General features: G+C 37.9%; 1 pseudogene across 1 annotated transcript; it reads right to left on the bottom strand.

The window, feature by feature from the left end:
• Window positions 1-2417: 2417 nt before the first annotated feature.
• On the bottom strand, window positions 2418-18868 carry LOC306862644 (E3 ubiquitin-protein ligase ARK2C-like; annotated as a pseudogene). The gene is made up of 8 exons (XR_013786089.1): window positions 18779-18868; window positions 7169-7367; window positions 6904-7029; window positions 4706-4832; window positions 4382-4486; window positions 4203-4298; window positions 4000-4103; window positions 2418-3165 (listed from the first exon to the last, which is right to left on the bottom strand). The product of XR_013786089.1 is annotated as an E3 ubiquitin-protein ligase ARK2C-like (transcript).
• Between the last annotated feature and the right edge of the window lie 2157 nt (window positions 18869-21025).

Below are 21025 nucleotides of genomic sequence, written 5' to 3'. Positions count from 1 at the left end.
GGACCATTTTAACCAATATGTGTGCATGCTACATATTTTTAAGCATAGTGGTTTGTTAGCTTAGCAATATGCTAATATGAAACTCTACACTGTAAAAAAAGTTATAATGCATATTTTTGATCCTTTACATTACTTCCATTTAAGTATGCTTTACAACAAAAGAATATTCAATTTTTTTCCTTAAATATTTCATGTTTAATTCAACGTGCCAATAGCCATTTCTTTCCCTTGTGAAAATAATTTCTTCACCCATTATTTTTTCCAGTGTCTCTGAAGTCGGATCTCTTGTGCACTTTGTATATTTGTTGCAGTCTATGTACTTTGTTTGAAATCAGTCACTTAAATGGTTTCTTTTCAGTAAGTATGCTACCTTAGAAGGTAACTACCTATGTAGGGCATCTCACTAGATTTCAAACACACCCTTAGAAAGTGAGAGAATGCAAAAATTAACAAGAATAAAAATGTTAAACAGAGAAAGACAGACTATAGACAGACATGACATGAGAGAGGTAAAGATCATGTAAACATTAACAATGTAAGAAAGACTTCCAGAGAGAAGAGTACAGAAAGAGAAAGAGATTGTGTTGCAAAGGTCGCTAGAGTGGTAAAAATGATGCCAGTGATAGGGTGGCCTTGGAAAACTAAGAGTGCAAACAGGACAGCGAATCAAAACCCATAATACTCCCACTCCACTGCCGTGTCTGACCAGTCAGCAAGCGGAATGTCAGTAAGGTCACAGCACCAAAGGGAGAAACACACACGAACACGACCGACCGCATGCGAAGCATTCCCGCAAACCAACTCAAACATGAGGTAAGAGTTTTAATCATTGTGTTATTTCTAAATAAATAAAATATGATTCCATTGCAAAAAATGAAACTATACAAAATTAAATACGTACCCACGATATCTACAGTTAGTAATAAATTATGATTGTTAAATACTTAAGGCATTTCAATGGACATAACCCTGTGTAAACAATCAACACGAGCCATCATCTGCCAATCAGCACACAGAACACCGGGGGGAGGAGCCAACACGCAGGCAAAAATGCAGCTCAATGGCTGAAATTAATAAAATGTACTTTTAGGTGAAATTAAGCAAAATTTAACAAAAATAAAAAGTATGCTTTATAGAGAAGGCAATTTCAGAAAGCATTTTGATAAGCTAATTTGACAATTGGTGGAGAATGTGGGCAAAATCGTATGGTTTTACATCTGTTTGCATTTTTTGTTTAAAGAATAAATAAAACAAGTAATTGTTGTAAATTCACAATTTTGAATTGATTCCCCACAATTCCTGAGTTTTTTCTCAGAGTTGTGTGAAAAATGTCTAAAGATAAAAAGTCGCAATTACTATTTTTTCATCCCATAGTGGAAACAAGCTTCTATAGTTAACTGCTTATATAGGGTAGATTGCTAGATTTTGAATAAACCCTGGAACAGACAGAGAAAAAGCCAAATTTACATAAAGCAAAATTGAATCAGACATTTTGGGGGAAAAAAAAACTATCCATATAAAAAGAATACCCTTGTTGCAAGTTGTTAAAATTAAAGTCACTAATCCTATAAACAACTAAAGCCAGAAAAATACGCATTGCATAATGTGCATTTTTGCAAACTTCAGTGCTCAAGAGGGTGCCAGTATTCAAACCTTTGCACCATTAAACAGGATGTGCTATTGTTTGCGTGGCTAGCTGTAAACATGTCAACTTTAACTTGCTCAGCAAGATTCACGAATTTTGAGCTGAAACAGAAAACTACCTGCGTATGTTTCGGGCCAAATACGAATAATTCCTGCATCGTGCTCATCCATTTTGACCAGCTTGTGTGCTGTTGGCGGATGGTCCTCTATCACACGACATTCTACATTGTAGTTCTAGCAATACAGCATAGCAACCAGCATAGCAACCACGAGGGGAGACCTGTCACACAAGAACACGGTTGGACACACACAAGCCCCGCCCCCTCCAAACACTGCATGTTTTAAATACCAATAATAAATACAGTAACCATGGCAGCGCAGCACCAGAGTGAGGCCGGGCACTTTAGCTATGCTCACATGTGCTTTTTTTCAGTAGGCATTTAGGGTCAAAGGTCATGGCAGGGTCTCTCTCGTGCACACACACACACACACACACGCACACGCTACATGAGTCTGATAATGTTACGGATCGTCACAGCTTAAAGGAGCTAATACACATCCATGCATTCGCGCACATACGCGCACGCACACTTCCAGGTGTACCTTGAAACAACAACCCAAGCACAGATGCATGCAACTACTACTGCGCCTATCTACACGAATCCACCAATCACGACATTCTCCGTCTACTTTTTTTTTGTAAGACAACAGCCCTCCTCCTGCTGTCTCTGAAATGAGTTGCTTTTGTGTTTTCATATTTTTTTCTTGTTGTTGCGTGTTCTTTTTTGGCTTCTCTACATGCACCGTCGTGCACTGCTAACCCATGAAAATATCAACACATACGCGCACCAAAATGGTGAACAAGCGCACAAACGCACACACGCAAGCCGAAGTAGCTCCAGTGTGTAAGACTAAAGCAGTATTGCAGATCAGAAATACAGAGGACACACACACACACACACTCCAGCAGCTAGATTTGACAGTGTCTTATCCGCCATCGTGTATATATTATATTTAGTGTGTAAGTGTGTGTGTGTGTGTGTATTGTATGCAAGCTGAGGGTCTTTAGTAAAGTTCATGGCTTAAGGAATTGCACAAATACACACACACATGCTACGGACACACACCATTTCCCTACAAACAGAATCACTCCTCGCGAAAGACCCTTTAGTTTCTACCAGCACGTGTGTGTGTGTGTGAGTGTGTAGTGTCAGTTATTGTCATTGGCTCAGTAAAGCGTGTGAGTGTGTGTTGGATGGCTCATCATACATGTGTGTAGGTAATATACAGTTGTGTGTGTGTGTGTGTGGATGGATGGAAATGCCTGTGGATGTATAAGAGTGAAATAGAGCATGTGTGTGTACGAGTTATTTGTTAATGTGTGTTATTTCGCCAGGTGTGTTTCAGCTCTCGGGGGTGAGCTGTGTTTGGATGTCCACTCTGCAGATGGGACACTTCCTACTGGTGGCCAACCACTGATCCACACACGCCTGATGGAACAAATGCATACAGGGTAACCGCCTGAAAACAGAGAGAGAGAAATGGTTTATTAGGATGAGTAGAACTGCAATTTAGCATATTGCATTTTGTATTCTGACATGCTCTGTTCTTGTGGTGTTTAGTAGTGGCATCCTGTATTTTGCATTGTTATTGTTAAATAAAACTCAAGCTATTAAGAAGTTTTTATTAATTAGAATTGATTAATAAGAATAGCTTTTATTAAAGTAAAAGATAACTATTAGATAAAAAAATGTTTGTGCAACAATGTAAAAATGTAACAGTTTTTAGGTCAAATTGACTTTTTCCAAGAAAAATATTTGCACATAAAAAGAATATTCCTTTGTAAACTGTTAAAATTAAAGTAAAAAAAAACTATTGAAATACAATTAAAAAAAAGTTAGATGAAAATTGAACTGGAAAAAGTTTAAATTGAAGTTCTAAAGTTGCTAAAACTGAAATATAAATGAATTTAAGCTAAAATGAAATATGAAAAAAAAGACAAATGTACATGATAAAATTACTAAACCTAAAATGAAAACCTGAAAATACAAAATTAAAAGACAAAATATCAAAAATATTATAACAGTATATAGATATTAAAATATCAAATTGTCATTGATTGTAAAATAATCAATTTGTAGCATTTATAGTGTAGTTTAAGGATGCAAACTTTTTATTTGCAAAAATTTAATTAAATTGTAATAATTTCACAGCATTACTGATTTTACTGTATTTTGATCAAATAAATGCAGACTTGGTGAGCAAAACAGACTTCTTTCAAAAACAAAAAAAATCTTACTGACCCATACTTTTGAACGGCAGTGTACAGTTTCATCTGTCTTTATTATATACTACCTGACATCTTCTCCATCCTCCAGCATGGAGAGGCAAATGGTGCATTTCTCATCCACATCCGACTCTTCCTCGCTCTCACATAACTTCAGATCCAGCAGCTTCCGCTACACACACACACAAACGCAGACAAGTGTGTAAGCAGCAGAAAACTGTAGGTTGTACATGAAAATGAAAGTGTGAATGTGAACAGTTTGTGCATGTACCTTCTTGTATTTGTGGGGGAAGGTGAATCTCTCTATGGTGGTCTGTATGGCCCCTCGGCTAACGCTTCCCAATCGATCCTCCAGCTGTAGCAGCTCCTGCACAAGATCATAGATTCAGAGTTAAACAGAGCAAAGCATGAATGTATGGGAGTTACTGTTCATCTGTCTGTGTGTTTAACCTCATAACTCTCTCGAACAGCAGACGAGTGTCTGCTGGGACTCAAGCTCTGCAGCGCCAGCAGGTGGAGCTGTGGATATGGATAATTCCTTATATCATGGACAACCTACAGAAAACACAGCATACATGACTTAAACATTGAAGACCACATTCAACACTTGCACTTACTATAAAAGACTTCTAAATAAATAAATAAAGTAATATTTTATATACACACTATATTTGCATAAAATATGATATTGTATGTATGTATATGTATGCGTGCATACATATACATATATATATATATATATATATATACACACACATATACACACACACTTACCACTTGGGTAGAGGAGGTGTTCCTGGGGAGGTGGTGCATTCTGGGAGAGGCCAGGTAATGCTGGTAGGGTTGAGGGATCTGGTGCAGTGAAAACTGATGTGGCACTCCTGCGTCCACGCTTAAGTCCCTAAAAGCACACATTTTAATTTTATTAAAAGCAATTTAAAAACAACATCAAAAACAACATTTTGGCAAAAAAGATTGTAAAAAAACAAAAAACAAAACTGATAGAACTGAGATGTAAACTCAGAATTCATAGGAAAAAGGTCAAAATGGTGAGAAATTTTTTTTTTCAGAATTGCGAGATGTAAACTTGCAATTACAAGTTTCTAACTTTAATATTTATAAGAAATTCAGATAAAATAAAAGTTTGAACTGAGTTAGAAACTACAATTATGAGGGAAAAAATTAAGGGGGGGGGGGGGTAGTCGTGGCCTAATGGTCAGAGAGTCGGATTCGTAATCCAAAGGTTGTGAGTTCGAGTTTCAGCTCCGGCAGGGATTGTAGGTGGGGGGAGTGAATGTCCAGCGCTCTCTCCACCCTCAATACTACGACTGAGGTGCCCTTGAGGAAGGCACCAAACCCCCAACTGCTCCCTGGGTGCCGCAGCATAAATGGCTGCCCACTGCTGGTGTGTTCACTGCTGTGTGTGTGTGCATTAATTTAATAGGTTAATTGCAGAGCACAAATTATGTCACGTCACTTCAAAAAGCCTGAATTCAACAACTGACCTACTGGTAAGCCCCTTCCTTCAAATGCTGAGTTGAGTATCAGATGCACAGGGAATTTGGGAGTACATCCAACCGGCCTCACAACCGCAGACCACGTGTAGCTACACCAGCCCAAGACCTCCACATCCAGCATCTTCACCTCCAAGATCGTCTGAGACCAGCCACCGGGACAGCTGCTGCAACAATCGATTTGCATAACCAAGGAATTTCGGAGTTTCCGTCTCAGGGAAGCTCATCTGCATGCTCGTCATCCTCATCAGAGTCTCGACCTGACTGCAGTTCGTCGTCGTAACCGACTTGAATGGGTAAATGCTCACATTCGATGGCGTCTTTGGAGAGGTGTTCTCTTCACGGATGAATCCCGGTTTTCACTGTACAGGGCAGATGGCAGACAGCGTGTATGGCGTCGTGTGGGTGAGCGGTTTGCTGATGTCAACGTTGTGGATCGAGTGGCCCATGGTGGCGGTGGGGTTATGGTATGGGCAGGCGTATGTTATGGACAACGAACACAGGTGCATTTTATTGATGGCATTTTGAATTCACTGAGATATCGTGATGAGATCCTGAGGCCCTTTGTTGTGCCATTCATCCACGACCATCACCTCATGTTGCAGCATGTTGCAATGGTGTTGCAAGGATCTGTACACAATTCCTGGAAGCTGAAAACATCCCAGTTCTTGCATGGCCAGCATACTCACCGGACATGTCACCCATTGAGCATGTTTGGGATGCTCTGGATCGTCATATACGACAGCGTGTTCCAGTTCCTGCCAGTATCCAGCAACTTCGCACAGCCATTGAAGAGGAGCGGACAACATGATCAACTCTATGCGAAGGAGATGTGTTGCACTGCGTGAGGCAAATGGTGGTCACACAAGATACTGACTGGTTTTCGGACCCCCCCCAATACAGTAAAACTGCATATTTTAGAGTGGCCTTTTATTGTGGCCAGCCTAAGGCACACCTGTGCAATAATCATGCTGTCTAATCAACATCTTGATATGCCACACCTGTGAGGTGGATGGATTATCTCGGCAAAGGAGAAGTGCTCACTAACACAGATTTAAACAGATTTGTGAACAATATTTGAGAGAAATAGGCCTTTTGTGTACATAGAAAAAGTATTAGATCTTTGAGTTCAGCTCATGAAAAATGGGGGCAAAAACAAGTGTTGCGTTTATAATTTTGTTCAGTGTATATTTAATATTTAAAACAAACATTTTTCTTAAATATATACATGCATGTGTATGTATTTATATATAGGCCTTCATAAATATACACACACGTAAACAAAAACTTTTATGACAGCACTAATCGTTAGTTAGCAAGTCTGTTAGTTTGTCAGTGTGTGACAGTAACTAAGGGTGGGGGCGGGGCTTACCGATAGGTCAATTACTGATTAGATGATGGAAATGAGTTTCGATAGTTTACTGCTGCTTTGTATGCGTATGATTTTGCAGAACTCACCAATCAGTGCCTTCTGCCAGGTATCTGGGTTGCTGTGGGATTGGCTGAGGGACATGGAGGGGCGGAGCATATTCATATCCTGGGCGTAACCGATGAGTGTTCAGCGGGACTCGCTCCTGTGTGCGTCTGAAGCGATGCGACAGTATGAGGAATAGAATGGATCTTTTATTTATCAATTGTTTTGTTCGTTTCTCCTTGTTTTGTCTTTTACCTTATAGAAAGATAACTTTTATATAACTGAACGTGCACAGGTGTGTGTTTTTACCTGCGCTGCAGTAGCTGTTGCTGGATGAGGTATTGCTGCTGTAAGGCCTGAGGTAGGAAAGGGGGCGGGACTTCCTGGTACTGAGGCGGGGCGAGGGGAGGAGGCGGGAACTCAGCAGGCAGCGGTGTTGCCGTAGCAGCCAGGTGAAAATGCCGGCAGGAGGTAGCATGACTATGCTGGTGCCTGCTAAAGTGTGCTCCTGTACGGGACAAGCAATAACCCATAAGAGATCAGCGACAAGATGAAGAAGGCTATGGTCCAGAATGCTGTGCTCAATATGCAAAATAAACATTTATTTCTAAGATAATAACTGGATGCCATTTACCTAACATGACATTGTGACATCCATTGTAGTACACGGCTTTTTAAATGTAAAAAGGTTTCACATATTTAGCCTGATCCAGGAAACAAGCAGTTGTGTAAAATCATTTATAAATCTTTTCAGAAGTAAATTAAATGTTTTTTTCATATATTTATATATTATACTTTTTAAAAATTTACCATGGTAACAATAGTTTCTGCAAGAATACCACATTTACTGCCGTTATTGTTAGTACAGAAAACTTGTTACTATGCTAGTCATCAATAAAACATGAAAATAAAGAAAATAATAATAATATAATAAAAAAATAACCAACTAAACAAATATTGTTACTATTCAAAATATATAATTTAATGATAGGCATCAGTAAAACATGAAAATAAATAGAATAAACTAAATTAAAATGAAAATTTATTGTTTAATAACTTATAATTTGGTATAAGCCACTCACAAAAAAATGAAGGCAAAAATAAAAATTTAATTAAAATCTAATTTACTATTTTTAAATTCAATGTAATTTTTTACTAATGTAATATAGAAGAAATAATATCTGGAGTAATGGCAATTTAATAGAAATGGTGTTAACCATAGTAAATGTTTGTAAGTGTTAGTGATGGTGTATCTTATGAGCCGGACATGAAGCAGAACCAGAGGCCGTGCTGATTGATGTCTTGCATTTGAGAATATTACCTGTTGTTTATTTAACTGAAGCCATCTGACGATTCTTACGCTGTGACACCTGCTGGATCTAACAGCCCAACTCGTTCTTTATCTGGATTACCACAGATCTAACTGATCCCGTTCCGTCAGGATTAGTAGTGTTTTTTCAGGCGAAATATACTAGACCTAATGGTGTCAGTCTGGAGAGCTTGTTTAAGACGGAATGTATCCATCTTATTTTTAATATAAATTTGGAAGCCTATTTTATGTATGCAAAGAAAAATAATTATGAGATTAAAAGTCAAAAAGTATGACAGAAATCCTAACTATGAGATAAATCTAAATTATGAGTCAAAATTATCAGACAAAAAAAAACATTAAATAAAAAAGGCCAAAAGTTATGACATACTAAGTTGAAGTTATAACCTAGCAAGTCATAATTATAAGTCAAAATTATGATATACGAAGTAGAAAATGAAATTGTCAAAATTATCAGACAAAAACAATTATGAGAATATAGCTGCAAGCAGCGATTCGGACACCAAGCCCCCGAAGGGCCCATAGCGCGGCGCAGAGTGGGAAGAACAAAAACAGCAGAAATAGAAAGTACATTGAAAAAACCGATAGGTTCGGCAGTACAGAAGTTCAAAACTGAACAGAAGTTCAGATGAGAACGAACAAACAAACACGCGTTTCTGATTAAAGACGAACGCGCACAGTAAATTCAACGTCCGAAACGAAAGCAACGTCTCTTCCGGCCACGGTACTGGTTGCGGTCTGGGCATGAGCCACCCTGGATTCGAACCCACGACCTGAAAGGTTCAGGACCAGTGGCTTAGCAGAGCATGCCACTGAATTGATGCACAGTCAAGAGGCTGCCTAGGATTGGTTAAGGTGTGAGAATGAGCTGACAAAAAAAGTTCTTCATTTTCACCAGCGTATCACGCAAAGTTAAGTTAATTCTAACACTACTTATGGTTAATTCGATAGCTGAAGAGTCACATTCAACATAAAGGTGATTGTTTAGCCAGTAGCTAATTAGAATGCTAAGATTACTAGCATAAGACAACGAACACAGGTACGGTCAACTTCCGAGAGGAAATCTGTTCAGGCATTTCTGTGCGGCTCGGTCCAAAGATTGTATGATCAGATTTTGGAGGAAAAAAAAAATAAAAAATTGTAGGAAGAATAGCAAAAACACTTTTTCATTTACTTCAATATGGCGGACAGACGCAATGTTGGAAAATGACAAATGAGACATTGTCAGAATCGACCTATCCAAAGGGATCAAAGGATACAGAAAAAAAAATTCTGTTCAGTGATTTCTATGCGTCTCGGTCCAAAGATCATGTGAGCCAATTTTGGGAAGAATTGGACAGATTTTGAAGGAGTAGCAATAAACTACAAGTTTTTCATTTATAAATATATAAGTTTTTCCATTTAATTCAATATGGCTGACAAGTACATTAATGGAAAATGTCAAATGAGACATCGTCAGAATCGGCATAACCCAGGGAACGAAACGACATAAAATGGACAACATTTTCAAAAGTTATGTGTTTTTGCAAAAATCGTTATATCTCTGGAACACTAGGTGGCGCTGTCTTCATTCTTCCGGGGTACCTCCAGAACATCGTGTTCATGATTCCTACAGATTTTTGCGCAGATATTTCAAATGGTTCAAAAGATATTGCAATTTATGACAAATTTAAAAAGGGTGGACTTGTGGTTCAGCCAATCCTGGCAAAATTGACATCCTCCGATTCGGCATGACCCAAGGAATCCATTAGACACATTATAATTTTCTGACTGACTGTTCAAAAGTTAGAAGCAAAAATGTGAATTTTTGATATCTCACGACCCATAGGTGGTGCTGTTCCCAACTTTGGCATGGTCCCTCAGATCATGGTGTTGAAGAAGCGTACCAAGTTTTGTTTTGATTGATCAAAGTTTGGCCGAGATACAGCCTCTGAACCAATTTTGGGTCGACCTCGTTAAGTTCTCAACATCATAACTTTTGAACAAAGATGAATAAAAAAAATCTGTTCAGACATTTCTGTGCGGCTCAGTCCAAAGATTATCTGAGCCAATTTTGGGAAGAATTTAATACATTTTGAAGTATTAGCGAAAAGACAGAATACTGTACTTTTCAAAATGGCCGCTACTGTAATGGGTGGAGTCTTAATGTATGGTATTGAATGTAATCAGCATGAAGGGGTTCAGGAGTTATTACCATTTCAATGTTGAATTTCTGAACTGGTGGTGGCGCTATAGAGTTGGTCCTAGAGACCTAAAAGTTGGTCAGATCACTATCCATGGCCATCACTACAAGTATGCCAAATTTCATCATTTTCCTATGTTCCCTTCATAGGGCTGCCATAGACTCCCATTGGACGAAAAGAATAAATCATACAGAAACAACAGGGGCTACAGCCCTTCGGGCTTGGCCCCTAATAAAAAAAGTCTAAAGTTATGACCTAAAAGTCAAATTATGACAAAAAGAAGAAATTATGACTTTAAAGGTCAAAATTAATTTTAAGACCAAGTTATGACTTAAGTCATGATTATGAGAAAAAACTATTTACTGTACTGTTATTTTTCTAGTTATTTGCCTACAGTGGCTAATGATGCGGAAGTCTCACATTCACAGCAAATCACTTGGTTCCAAAATAAGGTGGTTTGGCCACCTAACAGTGGACCCGGCTGATTCAGCAGTCACACGGATTCAGTGACGGACATAACACAGACAGATGGAGAGGTGGGGGGTTTCAGGGACACACAGAGGGGGAGGGAATGATGGGATTGAGGAGGGGGAGGGAGAACTGGAGGGGGAGGGAGGGAAGGAGGGACTGTTTGACAGCTGCTCTTCAAACTTCTATTTCAGCCGTTCAGCTGTCCAGCTCACACACACACTGGGTTTCCATGTTATATGGGTCTTTCCATATACATAATGATTTTTATAATGTACATACTGTATATTCTATCTCCCAACCCTAAAATGACCCCTAAACAACTCTCACAGAAAAGTTTTTGCATATGTAGCATGATTTCGGTTTTCCTCATGGGGACAAAAAAAAAAAGATCAGTCCCCACAAGATCAAAAATTTGGGGTATTACTATGCTTTTGGGGACATTATGCCCCCCCACACCTGAATACCTGAACCACACACACTTAAAAAAAAAATAACACATTGTAAGTTTAAAAGTTTTAGTGATCCTGCTTTGGTGATGCCATAATACCTTTATAGAATTTTATTATTAAACTGATCTCTGGAACACTTTTGTGGTCAGATGCTTTTTAAACAGTAAAATTGCAATATGTACAGAAAAAGAGATGAAACTAGCATGGCTATATATATATACACGACTGTCCAAAAGGTTAAGGTCTGTAAGATTTTAGTTTCTCCAGCGAGACTCTTTTGCCCACCACACTGCATTTATTTGATCAAAATACAGTAAAATCAGAAATAATATTACTACTTAAAATAGCTCTTTTCTACTTGAATATTTAAAAATGTAATTTATTCCAGTGATCAAAGCTGAATTTTCAGTATCATTACTCCAGTGTCACATGATCCTTCAGAAATTATTATAATACGCTGATTTGCTGCTCAAGAAATATTTCTTATTAAGCAGCTGTTTTCAACATCGATAATATTTGCTTTAAAACTGAGATACTTTTTTTTCAGGATTCTTTGATGAACAGAAAAGAATAGCATTTATTTGAAACCGAAATCCTTTATAAGATTATAAATGTCTTTACTATCACTACGGATCAATTCAGTGCATCCTTGCTGAAAAAAAGTATTTTAAATAAATAAATGTTTTTTTTTTTTTTAAGAAAATACTTTAGCATTTATTTGAAAGCGATCTGTGTTTGAGTGATGCAGAATGAAGAGCGTCACACTACTGGTGAAGTTGTGATGGCAAAAAAGCTGGAATCTGACCTCTGCCTTAAAAGAACAGTTCACACAAATGAATATTGTGCCATCATGTTGTTCTAAACCTGTATGACTGTATGGTTCTTTACTACACGCACACACATAAGATATTTTGAAGAACACTGAATCCAAACATTGAACACCTTTGACTTTCATTGTATAGACAAAAGAACAAGACATTTTTCAAAATACTACCTTTGGTGTTCTACAATAATTGATAGAATTTCCATTGCAACTTTACTACATTCTGAGGTTTTGATTTTTCAGCATCGCTCATTTCCAGCAGTATTTTGTATGAAACGGTTTGTTTTGAGTTGCATTTTTTTTCTGAGGTGAATATGAGGACAAAATTGAGTTGTAAAAGGTCACGAGAAAATTTCGAAATGCTCGGAAGTCTCTGGCCTCGGGAGAAAAGGAAAAACACTCGCACTTGGAGGACAAGATGGAATTTTACGAGTGCAAAAGTGCAGAAACTGTTGATATGGAACCGTTATGATCTCATTTCACGGCGCCTTTGGAGAACAGAACAGAGGAGAAACCGGCAATTTTCTTAGTGGGAAATAATCCCCAGGGCTCCAGAGATTCAAACAAAACTCTTAGATCAGCAGAAACGTATGGAGCATGCAGTTCACGCGCTCTGAATTCTAATGATCCTGTTCCTCTGCTTCCCTCACAAACCTGGGCAAAAATATTGATCAGTGAATAATAGTGCGATGCAATCGCTGTCTGGTATATTGCACACTGTGAGTCTCTAGTATACCATGAATTCTTCTATCTGAGATTATGACATTTATGGACTAGAAACCATCTGACCTCCATCATTAGACATAAAGGTCAAGCAGCAGAGCTTAATGAATGAGTTCTGTTGAGATTAAACCTTATTCAGATGTGTTTTATCCTGCCCTTATGGCCTGATATGGGTACGGTTAGTGACAGGTTTGGTGGTATGGGTAGGTTTAAGGGTGGGTTAAGGTGTAAGGGATGGGTCAACAGTGTAATTATAAATAGGTATTTTTAAATATGTAAAAACATGTACACAATAATTGCATTGTATCAAATAATTAATTTCTAAGTACATTGTAGTTAAGGCCACCTAATATAAAGTGGGACAGCTTTTTGTATAATTAATACCATGTATATGAACAGATCGATTCTCTGTGATGAGAGATTCTATACAAGTCTATGACTAGTCATCCATTTAAACCATCAAAAAAATGTGTGTATGAATAAACATCATTAGAGTGAGCTAATCATATTAAACCTGAGGTACCTTACAATCAACATGAAAACCAATTGATCATTTTAATTTCATAATCTGATGTACTCGACCGTTCAAAAGCTTTGGGTTGGTAAGTTATGTTTTTGAAAAGTCTCTTCTGCTCACAAAAAACACTAATATGATCATATTTCACAGTTTTTAATTTAATACATTTTAAAATGCAATTTATTCCTGTGACGCAAAGCTGTATTTTCAGCATCGTTACTCCAGTCTTCAGTGTCACATGATCTTCAGAAATCATTATAATATGTTGATTTGCTGCTCAAGAAATATTAGGCTATTATCAGTGTTGAAAACAGTTGTGCTGCTTCATAATTTTCTGTAAACAAACTTCTTAAAGATAATTGCATTTATTTAAAATGAAAATCTGTAACAAATGTCTTCTAAAATTTCACTTTTGATCAGTTTTAATGCTTCTTTGCTGAATAAAAGTATGAATTTCTTTAAAGCAATATCTTACTTAGCTGTAACTTTTGAACGGTAAGGTATTTCCAAATGCAACAAGCCATTTAATACCAAAATGATTGGAGAGAAGACAAAATTATGCACATTAAGCATGTAAATTCAATCATTTCTGACTTCATGTTGACTATGTATCGATTTTTACTCTAAACCCGTTTCTCCAGAAGAACCAATGAGAACGAAGGAGAGATTCACTAATGCAGGAGGTCAGATAGTGAGATGCAGATGGGATGTGAGAGACTTGAAGTGACTACTTTGCCTCCATATTTGTGAGTGCACATTCCCATGATTCACTCTGGCAAGTGGGAGGAGCAGAGATGACTCGAGGGAGGGGCCAAAGAGGCCATAGAGTGTAGTGGGAGGGGTTTGAGGGAACGACACATGGAAATCAGCAGAGAGCACACTGAGGGTTAGGGGAAAATCTACAGTCTTTATTGGAAATTATTAGTATGAGTGGAATTGTGTGATCATAATAATAATAATAATAATTCCATGCAAATAAAGAGCGAAGGCAAGGCCCAACCATGCTCCATAAAGTTAACATAACAGAAGCAGCATCCAATGGGTAGATGTGTATGCTACAACACGTCAGTACAGCAGGACATGTCTACACAAAGATACATTGGAGTTTGCGGTTCAATGTTCCAAAACAAAGAAACAATCAAAATCAAGAGGAAAATAATAAACATGGTCATGCATTACAGCCTAGTACAGGAACAGAAGGCAGAGAACCACAACCAAAGAAATAGAGACATTTTGATACTAGGAGGACTTCTACAGTGCAGTTCTAGTGATCCCTGTAAAGTGGATGACATTCGCGCTCGCACAGCGCTAGGAGCGCCGCCCGGTAGCCCTAGGCTAATGCTGGTTTTGCAGCATGGGTAAATCAGAATGAATGAGGGTCGGTTTGAGTGGCGGTCAGGTGCAGTGTGCCAGTCAAGAGCCATAAACTACCGCTTTGATACTCGTTTCTGTTTCTTCAGAGTAATTTGACAACTTCTGGGCTGAAGATGGCTGTTTTTCTTAAATAAAACACTATTTAGGTCATCTTTAAAGGAACAGTTCACCCCAAAAATGAAAATTCGCTGACAATTTACTCAAACTCATCTACACCTTGGATGGCCTGAGTTTGTTGCTTCATCAGATTTGGAGAAATGCAGCATTACATCACTTGCTCAGCAATGGATCCTCTGCAGTGAATGGGTGCCGTCAGAATGAGAGTCCAAACAGCTGATAAACACATCACAATAATCCACAACTCCAGTCCATCAATTAACATCTTGTGAAGCCAAAACATCAAGACTTTAAAAATCTGCTTTTGGCCTTAACAATAATGCGATTTGTTTCTAACAAACATGCAGATTTCAGCTTCACAAGAGGTTAATCAACAGATTGGAGTTGTGTGGATTACTGTGATGTATTTATCAGCTGTTTGGACTCTCCTTCTGACGGCACCCATTCACTGCAGAGCATCCATTGCTGAGCAGGTCATGTAATACTACATTTCTCCAAATCTGAGGCGGCAACAAACTCATCTATGTGATGTCCTGAGGGTGAGTACATTTTCAACAAATTTTCATTTTTGGGTGAAATATTCCTTTAACACTGGCATATCAAATAGCACAATATTTCACACATGTGAGCAGTATGCTCTTCTAAAATGTGCTTTGTCAACCATAACAGTCTTGAAATCCATATGTTACTCTTTGAGGATTAATGAAGCTCAATATATACTACCTTTGAAGATAATACCACAATGGCTGTGCAAAAAACACATTATATACTTGTCTTTATATATGAAGTCCCTCACTCTCATGTCATTCTATGCCCATATGCCGTCAAAACAAGCCTTTTCATATCTTTGCTACAGCTGCTTTCCTTAAACAGCCATCTTAGAGTGACCAAAAACTCCAAAATCATGTGAAGAAATGACATTCAGTTCCATTCAAGAACCACTTGCATTTTTGGCCTTCAAAACCATTTCACTTGTAAGACATCAGAAGACTTGAAATATAGTGTACGAGCCATTTAAACCACGGTTATTAACGTTCACTAAAACTATTAAAACCATTTTTACTAGTTAAGAAAGCTAAATCATATAGAATAATAATTTGAGATGAAAAACTTCCATTTATTTCAGTTAGTTGGCAACATTTCTCATTTTTGTTTAGTTTAAGCTGAAACACTATCCCCCGGTTTCACAGTCAAGGCTTAAGCCTAGTCCTAGACTAAAATGAAATTCTGAGCGGTTTCAACTGAAAGAAACTTGCACTGACTGATCTTAAAATATATCAGTGCCTTTATTGTATCTCAAGATGCACACCAGTAATGTTTTTTTCCAAGGCACATTTATAAAAATGACTAAAATGTCTTAAGTGAACTATGGCCTAATCCTGGTTTAGGCTAAACCCTGTCTATGAAACCGGGCCTATAATTACTAACTAAAGTTAAATCCAAACAGTAATAGAAATAAATACTTTTTTTTATATTTCAAAAACATTGAAAATAGTTAAATGATACTAAAATAACAGTAGTTAAAACAGGTGTTTTTTCCATTCTAGAGTCCTGTCAATCTCCTCCAAATATATATATATTTTTAACCAAAACAAATAACAGCACGTGTGTGTTGAACTACATAAAGGTGAGTAAGTACTGACAGAATTTTTTTTCTGCAAACTACTCCTTTTAAGGAAGACGGTATAGATTTAATTTGATTAAATCATTAATGGGTCACCCTAGGGAGGCAAAACTCACAGAGCGAAGGGTCTGAGATATTATCGATCCCAACTGTACATACATAATTAGAAAAGAAAAATGGACGTCATGCTTCTCTAGTAAGTTTCTGAGTCCAAATCTGTGGCAAATCCCCCTGGCACAGCGCACCTTCCCGGAAGACAAGACAGACAGTGTTTAGGGGTCGATCAAGCCCGGCTATGATCGAGTGAGAGGCCAATGCATCCACTTGACAGAAATTTACAGCAAAAATGTTGGTCTATCCACACTGAGAATGGGACAAATCACAATGACAGTCGTAAAAAAGCTAAATGCTACAATGAGTTATTATTTTCGTCAAAGCAACAATGACCATTTAAAAATAAGACGACAAGAGGATTCTTCTAGAGAAGAGAGAGTGTTATTCTGCAGTCGGTTACACAGGAGGATATACTGGATGAGTGAGAGTTTGTTTGTAATGTCGTCTTCAGATGGAAAGAGAGGGAATGAGAAGAGGGAGTCACAACACAGCTAGATGCAGGGCAGGCAGAGGCTATAGCACAGCAGCGGCGGGTGATCGTTAGATACACAATGGAAGGGAACAGAGCTCTGAAAAAATGCGGTATGTAGAATCAGCCCCCAGACTATGGAACAAGGAAAAAAATAGAAACAAATACAAGCACAATCAATGAAACCATCGGTGCTAGAGCATGGCTACAAAATGCACCTCAAATTATTACTATTATTATTGCACACATATGTCAATGCATTTGGTTTTCTGCTGGTGACAGTAAAAATCATACACTACTATATTATTTAATAGCATAGATTTTAATACAGACGCTGGTGCAGCGTGGCTACAAAATGCACCTCAAATTACTTTAATTCTTATTGTTGCACAAATATATTGATGCATTGCTCTTCTGCTTGTTACAGTAAAATGCATACTACTATAATTAATTGCACACATTTTATTTACATGTTTCACATATTGATGCACTTGTTTTTCTGCTGGTGCTAATGGGTGACAGTAAAATTTGTATACTGTTAAATTATTTAACTGCACACATTTTAAATACTCATGCTGGTGTAGTAAAGCTACAAAATGAACCTCATTTTACTCTTATTTATTGCACAAATGCACATATATGAATGCATTTGTTTTTTCTGCTGGTGACAGAAAAATGCATATACCACGGTTATTTATTTGCACACATTTTATATAGAGATTGCATACAAAAAATGTCTCTCATTGCATCTAATCTACTGTTGGTGTTAACAAAATGCATAAACCACTAATTATTTAATTGCACATTTTATATACATGCATCTGGTGAAACATGGCTATAAAATGCATACCATGGCACGATTATGAATACCGGTGCAGAGCGGATAAAAATGGTGCATTTCTGCTAATATTATTATTGATACTGTACATGGATGCACCTTGTTTTCTGTCCAGACATGGCTGGCTAAGCTGAGATTTAAGATCCAGGTGTTTTTCTCTCCATTACAGCAGAATTAAAGACACACTTCAAGCAGCGATCGATGATTAGACATTAAAACGATGCAATTTTCCATGCATGCGTGTTGTAAAAGCTGACATTGCGAGCAGGTTCAGCTGAGGATATTTCGTGGCACTGCAGCTGCCCATCAGCACACTGACTGCTGAAGCCATGTTTAATTATTCATCAACAAAACCGCACACGGCGGAACGGATGTGAGGGAATTTAACGGATCGTAACGCGTTGTCTACACTGCAACCCGCTAAAAAGCCACCAAAGCTGTCGACGCTGCAAACGTGCAACTTTGTTGCTTTATATTATTACGAAGGCTGGCGTTCGTCGCATCGCGCTGAAACCTTGTAACAAGAGCGTTTTAGTTTGACGCGCCCCACTGAGGAGCTGTACGCAAGACAAATACGCAGAAACGCGCAGTTATTTCTATATTAAAGCCTACATATGGCTTCTGACACAAAGGATGACGGCGCTGAGGAACGTGCTACGCGTTTTCCAAATTGTGACCCGATAACGACTTACGTGGTGAATTAAAACACGCTCTCTTTCTGCTATAGCCATATGATGGATATTTTCTTTAATGTTACGCCACTGAGCAAATCGCTCCGTGTTTGTGTCGGAAAATACGCGACGCTCCGCCAGGCCAGCAGCCTTTGATCACATCTGCGCGTTTCTCAAAGACGCGAGCGCGTGCGACAGTAAATAAGGCGCTATTACCTCTACTTCTGACCGAACCGAAGACGGGAAGAACCAGATATCCGACGTGCACTAACACCATCCTGGCTCCTTTGTTGCTGTGCTGCCCATGGACACCTTCGCCTTCCAACACGAGACCATTCAAAATGCAGCCCAGACGCCAGCTGCACGCACACAAAGAGAACGGCAGCCAATCAGCGAGCCCTGCGCCGCTTCCTGTGGCTCGGGCCTCAGCCAATCAGAGCGCTCGGCACGGCGGCGAGTCTTTTCTGAATTAGCTGTAGGGGGGTTTGACGCACTGGACGCGGCGGAAACGTGCAGCTACCAAAACGCGTCAAGATTTGTCAACTATATATATATAAACTGCATTGCGAAGTTAGTCAAGGTTATGTAATCAGTCTATTTTCTGTTCAAGGAATGTTCTGTTAGCCCATGTGTCCTATTCCTATCACATGTTGACCCTTATCATACATTAGGATTTGAATAAACACACTAGCCCTAAATATTATCCATAGTACACGCTTTTTTACCTGGCTGACAATAAAAAGGCCGAAAATCTGACTTGAATGAATTACAATGAAGGATTCTAAAGACTTTTGGCAAAACAATTTAGATTTTTTTCTCTTAAAAATGAAGGTTCCAAAAGAGTTTTTCGCAGTGATGTCACAGAAGAACCATTTTTAGTCCTTTCATGTTCTTAAAAAGAATTTTCCTAGTGTGAAGGACATTTTAATAATCTAAAGAACCTTTTTCCACTATAATAAAGAACCTTTTGTGGAATAAGTTTCTTCATGGAACCATAAATACCAGTAAAGAAACTTTATTTTTAAGACTGGATCATGAAGTGTGAGGCAACTGTTGTCAACACACGTGACAGTTTCAGATTTGATGTTTTTTAGTATATGTTTAGGCCACCAGAAACTTGATCAACCTGTTGTTTTGTGTTTAAAAAAAAAACTTTTTTGATAGAAAGCATGAGCAGAGCACAGACAGACAGACAGACCTGGCCTGTTGGCCATAAAGGGGGCTGGTTGCTTTGAAAGACTATACACTCCATATGTCAGTCCTTACCCGTCCTGAACCCCTTCCCCCAAACACACACACACACACACACACACACACTGTGATTATCTCTGCTCCTTCTGTTCATACTTCTCACCACGACCCCTGTGAAGAACCTCAGACTCTCTCTGCTCCTCCAATTATAAAGTAACACATCTCATTCAACATCAATTACGCTGCTAGTTATGAAGAAACCTTATAGTCACTGTACTAATTTTGCCCAGTATAAACAGAATAAAAAACAGTCTATTGTTAAATTAAAAGAACTTAACATTGAACCATGTGCAAATCCTGCAAAAATCAAATCAATGCAAAAACTGCAGATTAATATGATCACACTGCCAGCTTGTAAAAGTGAACAAACCAAATGAATAGCAGCTTTTAAAGAGATATTATAACTCTCTGTCCTGTTTATGCGAGTGAATTAATCTCTCTAGCATTACATACATTATAAACAAGAACAAACATTTAGTCAATGAAAATAGCAACATTAAATGTCACACTGTAGGAAATGCCATTTACCTGCAAAAAAAAGGTATGCATGTACACTACCGTTCTATACTAAACCAAAACATTTGGGGTCAGTAAGATTTTTTTTTTATTTTTTTTTAATAAGAGAATTAATACTTTTATTCAGCATGGTTGTATTAAATTGATAAAAAGTGACAGAAAAGACATTTTTAATGTTACAAAAGATTTCTGTTTCAAATAAATACTGTTCTTTTGAATTTTTGATTTATAAAAGAATCCTTAACTATGTTTCAGTTTCCACAAAAAATTGTTTTCAACTGAAAACCAGAATGTTTCTTGAGCAGCAAATCAGACTGATTTCTGAAGGATCATGTGACACTGAAGACTGGAGGAATGATGCTGAATATTCAGCTTTGATCACAGGAATAAAATACATTTGAAAATAAATTCAACTAGAAAACAGATATTTTAAATTGTAATAATATTTCACAATTTTTACTGTATTTATGTTCAAATAAATGCAGCCTTGGTGAGCAGGAGACTTTTTTTTGTTTTTGTTTTTCAAAAACATTAAACATATGTTTAGGTTTTTGGCCTAAAATGTTATTCAAACTGAATCAAGTCTCTTATAATATCTTGGCTAAAAATAGCAGAGCTGAATTCATACCATAAAACTTTTTCTGATGTAAAGCCAGCAGACCGTGCTCACATTAACATACAGCTGCGGGTGTCTGG

Source organism: Barbus barbus, assembly GCF_936440315.1.
Source record: "Barbus barbus genome assembly, chromosome: 43".
Classification (NCBI taxonomy): Eukaryota; Metazoa; Chordata; class Actinopteri; order Cypriniformes; family Cyprinidae; genus Barbus; species Barbus barbus.
Note: the sequence above shows the minus strand (reverse complement) of the source record. Positions and strands in the feature narration are given on the sequence as shown.